This window comes from Delphinus delphis, chromosome 1 (genome assembly GCF_949987515.2).
Source record: "Delphinus delphis chromosome 1, mDelDel1.2, whole genome shotgun sequence".
Lineage (NCBI taxonomy): Eukaryota > Metazoa > Chordata > Mammalia > Artiodactyla > Delphinidae > Delphinus > Delphinus delphis.
The window spans coordinates 109,947,175-109,953,008 of record NC_082683.1 but is presented as its reverse complement, the minus strand read 5'-3'; the positions used below and the strand labels follow the sequence as shown (position 1 = coordinate 109,953,008).

General features: G+C 39.4%; 1 long non-coding RNA gene across 1 annotated transcript; it reads left to right on the top strand.

Moving 5' to 3' along the window:
- Positions 1 to 3,298: 3,298 nt before the first annotated feature.
- LOC132422647 (uncharacterized) lies at positions 3,299 to 4,813 on the top strand. The gene is made up of 2 exons (XR_009518867.1): positions 3,299 to 3,464; positions 4,218 to 4,813. It is a non-coding gene; the product is annotated as an uncharacterized lncRNA (long non-coding RNA).
- Positions 4,814 to 5,834: the final 1,021 nt, after the last annotated feature.

The following is a 5,834-nucleotide window of genomic DNA, read 5'->3' as shown; positions in this document are numbered from 1 at the left end:
GTCTATTTTCTGAGCAAGTTTCAACTACACAACTGAGTGTTATTAACTAGACTCACTATGATGTTCCGTAGACTCCCAGAGCTTCTTCATCGTATGATGCAGGTTTGTACCCATTGTCCAACATCTCCTCTTTTGCCGAACCCCTCAGCCCCTGCTGACCACCATTCTAGTCTCTGTTTCTGTGACATCTTTGAGTTTGGAAACACATTCCTAAATAAACAATGGCTCTAAGAAGAAATAACAAATAAATTGAAAATACTTTGGGATGAATAAAAATGGAAATAAAGCATAGAAGACCTTTAGGGATAAATGTGATGCAGTGCATAGAGAGCAACTAACGGCTGGAGGCATCTATGTTGCAAAAGATAAAGGATCTCAGATCAGTAACCTGAAAGACATGTATGCATATCTGTGGGTTTATGAAAAGAGAAAACACCTAACACTAAATAGAGCAAAATATAAGCAGTGATTTTTCTTGGCAGTTTATTAGATGTGTTCATTTTTGAACAACTTTATGTTTTCCCAATTATATATTATATACTGTAATTTCATTTTTATAGCCATTTATTATAATATTTAAATGGTTTATAGTAGTGAAGATGTGGCTGAGCTTGAGAGAAAGGTTAGGTCCTGGTCTTCTGGCACATGCTTATCTGGTGACTCTTCTCAAGTCTCAAGTGTCTCCTCTTTCTCTTCCTCTCCTCTTCATTCTCCTCTTCTTCCTCCTTTTCCATTATAAAATGACATTCCTAAGAAGCTTCCTGATTAATTGCCCAAGACACGTTACTAGGCCAGTTCTTCCTTCAGACTGCAGGTAGAATATGAAAGATAGGAAAGGATTATTACTAAATGCATGGGCAACATGTCAGAGTACCAACTTGGATGGTTATGTTGTATATATGGGGCAGTGAAGGTAATATGGCAGGTTGAGGGTTCTGGAGGGTTGAAAAGGAAGACTGAGAATAAACAGTGAAAACCTTTTCATATTACTGTCTTCAAAGCCATAAAACATGTTTGGAAAGAGCAGAAGAAAGCAAGTATTTCATATGAGCCCTAAGTCCATATTTCATCTAGATTTCAGACCTTAGAGCTCTGATCTTCTCTCCACTCCCAACCCACTCTCAATCACTTATATGTGATGCTGTGAGTCTTAAATGGTATCTTATATCTATTTTTGGTTTCACACAATTGAAACCTGATATTTACTTATGGAATACAAGGGATTTATTTCCTGATAAAGGAATTTTAAACACACGACGGCACTCTAGGGCAGTGTTCATGTCAGGTGAGAGGGACATCCTGATTCCATGAAACATGTGTTCCCACATTCCACAGTAATATAAAGTGAGAGTTGCAACTTTATTTCTAAACCAGACAGGGCCCTTCACCAGCCACGGCCCATCACGAGAAGCTTCAGTGCCCAAGGGGACAGCAGAGAAAAGAGTAGTGCTCAGGTCCAGGAGAGAAGAGAGGAACTGTAGAAGAACTCTTGACAGCTGAATCTCTGAAAAGGTAGAAATAAGGTATTTGGAGAACATGCTAGGGCACTGGTTCCTGAACTTCAGTTATTTTCTAAAAGTTCATTATATTTGTCATAATTCCACATCAGAGGTGTCATGTAACAGTAGTATTTTTTACTTTAACTTCACTTTATAATAACTTTGAAATGTTTTAATTTAATTGACCATACGTAATCTTGTACATGATAAGCCAGATGAAATATTCAAATTAAATATTGCAAGGTATAAATATATATATATATATATATATATATATATATATATATATAGAAAGAGAGAGAGAGAGAGAGAGAGAGAGAAATGTGTTACCGAAAGTGAGAGACAGTGTGAGAGAGAGAGAAAGAGAGAGAGAGAGAGAGAGATTGAGAGAGAGAGAGAGATTACAAAGTTTGGTAAACTCAAAATCTGCAGAGCTGAAAGCCTGCTGGAAGCCCATCCAACAGGGTAATCGTCTTTTACCTTGGTGACGGTCAGCCTTGTTCTATTGAGGAGGTCAGTGGATTGGAAGAGCAATTCCCAGCTTAGAGAAGGCAACCACCTTTACTCAGGCCACTGTTGTAAATAATACTCTCGTGCAAAACATCCTTACAGAAACACCCAGAATAATGTTTGACCAGATAACCGGGGACCATATGCCAGGGAAGCTGACCCATAAATTAACCGCCAAACCTTCCTTCCAGCACACTGACAAATTCTATGAAGAAAGTAGAGCAGGAAATAGGCTTATTTGACATATGTTCCACAGTGAGCAAAATGGAAAGTGTAAAACGTAGGTTAAAATTTTAACAAACTTATTATTAATCATTAAGAAGTTGTATATGAATGGCAATGAACCTCAGTGACTGTATTTTTAATAATGGGATATCAACTTTCTCTGGAATTTACCCCTAGACTTGATGTGAAACAAAACATGTATTTAAATAATTCGTAACTATTAAATACATATAAAATTAGTGACCTGAATGGCATTGCATATTAGATAGAGTTTTCCAAAAATTTCAAAGGGAAAGGAAGCCAGAATATTTAAACACTCCTCTGAGCTTTCTTCAAAAGTTGAAGAAATCCAAAGAGGTCCTTTGGGAGAAGTTAGGTAAGAGCTGGTGGTATGTCACGTTTGGGAGGTATGAGTAAAAGGCTTGGTTTGTATTGTAAGTCTAGGTTCTGATCTGCCAGCTGATTGGAATTATGGTAGACGAAACTACGCTCCTAGTGAATTCCTTGTAGCCGGAAGTGAAACAGATTTACAAAGTTCATAAGAATGTGACTGCTGGATGTTATTAATTTGAAGGAGCAAAACAGTGAAAGGGCGTCCCTAGAGGTGACCACTTTACTAAACGTATTTCAGTATCACGGTGGGAAGTCATCAGAGATGATCCGCAACCTTCCCTCAGTCCATTTTAGAAGAGGAGAAGAGACTTCACTTAGCAAGCCATGGATCAAGAGGAAATGCATTATAAGAGGGGCTTGAGATAAAGAGAATGGTGTCACCAGGTAGCCAGGCCTTTCTCAAACCAGTATGCACAATAAAATGGCCACCAGTTCAAGTGCAACTAGGCAGGCACTTTTAGAAGTCAAGGAAGGTGAAAGATAGAAAAGGGTCATCTTCCCCAATCAAGAAATGGAACGTTTGTCTGCAAGTTAGAGGAGCTTCAAAATCCTCCCACTGCCATAAACCACTGAAACGGAGAACTAAGGCAGGGACTCTGTGAGTCATGAGAACATAATCTAGTGAGGAGATCCTGGCGCAGGACATTTCCTGTTTTCAGAGTCCCTGCCAAGCCAGTTATGGATGGATTTGCATTTGGTTGGGAAATGACTGAACCAGTCCAGTTTTGGTAGCTCCGCTTCCCCCTGGGTGGGGCAGCAAACACCAATAAAAAGGGCCTCTGCTGCACGACAGCTATCCTCCTGCTACTCGAGTTCTGATTGACTTTGGCGAACCTGGTGAGTATGATTCTTCAGTTCAACTTTGTTCTCGGGCCCCCGAATGTTGAGTTTATGCTGGAGACCGCAAATTTGATGGGTCCAAAGTTATGATCAAGGGTACAATGTTACTTAGTGGATGGGAACTTGGAATCTGGGCACAATGTTATATTGTATTTACTAGATTTCTGATACCTAGTTTGAATTCCTCTATTGAACAAGAAATTAAAAGGAAATTTTGACATGAAGGGATAAAGAGTAAAGTATTTACCTTTTTCTGTGCCTTTCTGTTGGACCTCTGCTGTGATTTCAGAGGCATTAATCTTAGAAGGTGTGATGCCCTTACATTCATCCTGATTGCCCTTTGCTTTGTACATAAGTAATCGTGTCGGGACCTCATGAGAAAAAATGGTGATAGAAATTGCTTGTGAGTTTGCCCAGGATTTTAGAACTTGTGATGGCCTTTTTTAAAGATGAGGTTTTCATTAAAAAAAGAAGAACAAAGAAACCAAAAGAGAAAACACTGCTGGTTTCTTTTAAAAAAAGATATTTTCTTTGGAAATGTTGTATGAGAAAAGAGAAGGTTGTCTCTGGGCTGATGAATAGATTTGCTAAAGAACGAGAGAGAAGTCAGAAATTCATTAAAAGGTATTAAAGAGATTAACACCCATTTTTAGAGATTGGAGAGATCCTGTTTATTTGAGTTGTCAAAGCTTTGGGTCTTCTCTCTGAAGGAATTCCTTCTGGTGAACATGGTCATATACTTTCTTTCAGATATTAAGACTCCAGAAAGATGTCTTCTCAAGAGCAGCAGTGCAAGCAGCAGTGCAAGATACCTCCAGTGTGCCCAACAAAGTGCCCTGATCCTTGCTCACCTAAAAAGGGTACAGACCCTTGCCAACCTATAAAGTGCACTGAGAAATGCACTCCTGTGCCACCTCCCGAGCAATGCCAGCAGAAGTGCCCACCCAAGAACAAGTAACAGCTTCAGGTTTTATCTGCCTCTGGAAAGGATAAGGACAATCAGCTCATCTAGTTCCACAGCTCCATCTTCATCTTCTCTTCAAAGCCTATCATGGATACAGGAGAAGCTTTACACTCTTCAGCCTGCAGTGTGCATGTGGGGATTCCTGACGGTCAGAGGTTTCCTATCTGAGTCTGCTATGCTGCTTCCCTCTGGGAGGTATCCGAAAAAGCATCCCAGAGCCTCAGAGGGAAGAGCAGCATCTCTCCTCCTGAGCGCCCTCTGAGGATTCTCCCACTGTCTTCTGTGTGTGTCTGTCATCTAGGCAGCGGTTTCTGCCAGATGAGCAATTGTTACTTATCCTCCATTTCCTGAATAAAATACAATTTTTTTTGTGATGGTAAAAGTATTTTGTTTCTTTGAAAACCTGCTTTTAGCAATATCATATCATAATTTTGGTTGATTTCTATCCTTCTTCGATCCAAATTTCAGGCTCTCACAACCAGTGTTATGTGAATTTTGAGTTATATCGATGATTATTTGTATATAATTTCAAATCCAGGTTATTTTCTTAATTATTGCTTGATTGATTTGAGGAACAAATTATTTAACTCCTCAGAAGTTCAATCCCTTTACTAAAATGTGGGGAAAATCACCTTTACAGTGCCAACTGGCTTAGGCATAAAATTTACATGAATGTGTGTAATTCAGTTGCCACAATGCTGGGCACATAATTAGCACTTTGTGAGGTGGCAACTCATCATTATCTCTGTCATCATCACTGTCACCACCATCACCATGTTTGCTCTAGCAGGAAAGAGGCTCAGACATACCGAGCACAGCACATACGGAGATTCTTAAAGTATATTACACTTTCATATTCTGTGTTCCTCTTCTTTTCCAACTTAACCGTATTTATAACATCATGTGACACATTAAATGCTTTGGGAAATTATTGGGATATTCTGCATAAAATTATAGTAGTTCTGAATTCATGGGTAGTACAAATAAAGGGAAGTGTAAAGGGTCCTTGCCAGGCAAAGTGCTGCCTGCTCTCCATGTACACAACACGTTCTTCTTACTGCAAAACTCAACAACCTCAGTGTCTTATTATATTTTCTCACGTCTGAAATTACTTTCCTGACTGATTTGACCCCACTTTGGGGGGACACTTGGGTTTCCAATGTTTACCTAGATTTACAAAATGACTGTTGCTATGCAACTTGTTTTCTAAGTGTATAGCTTACAGATCCAGTAAGCCGTGAAAAGGGTTGTGTTCTTTAAGCATATCTCTTCTTGTGGTCCTAGAAGTAAAGGAGTCCAAGATGCCAGAACTGCAGGAAAAAAGAAGATGTCCAGATTACTGCCCAACGCTTAGCAGACTATTACATGAGGGAGAAATCAACACTGATATTTGGGAGTTGTCT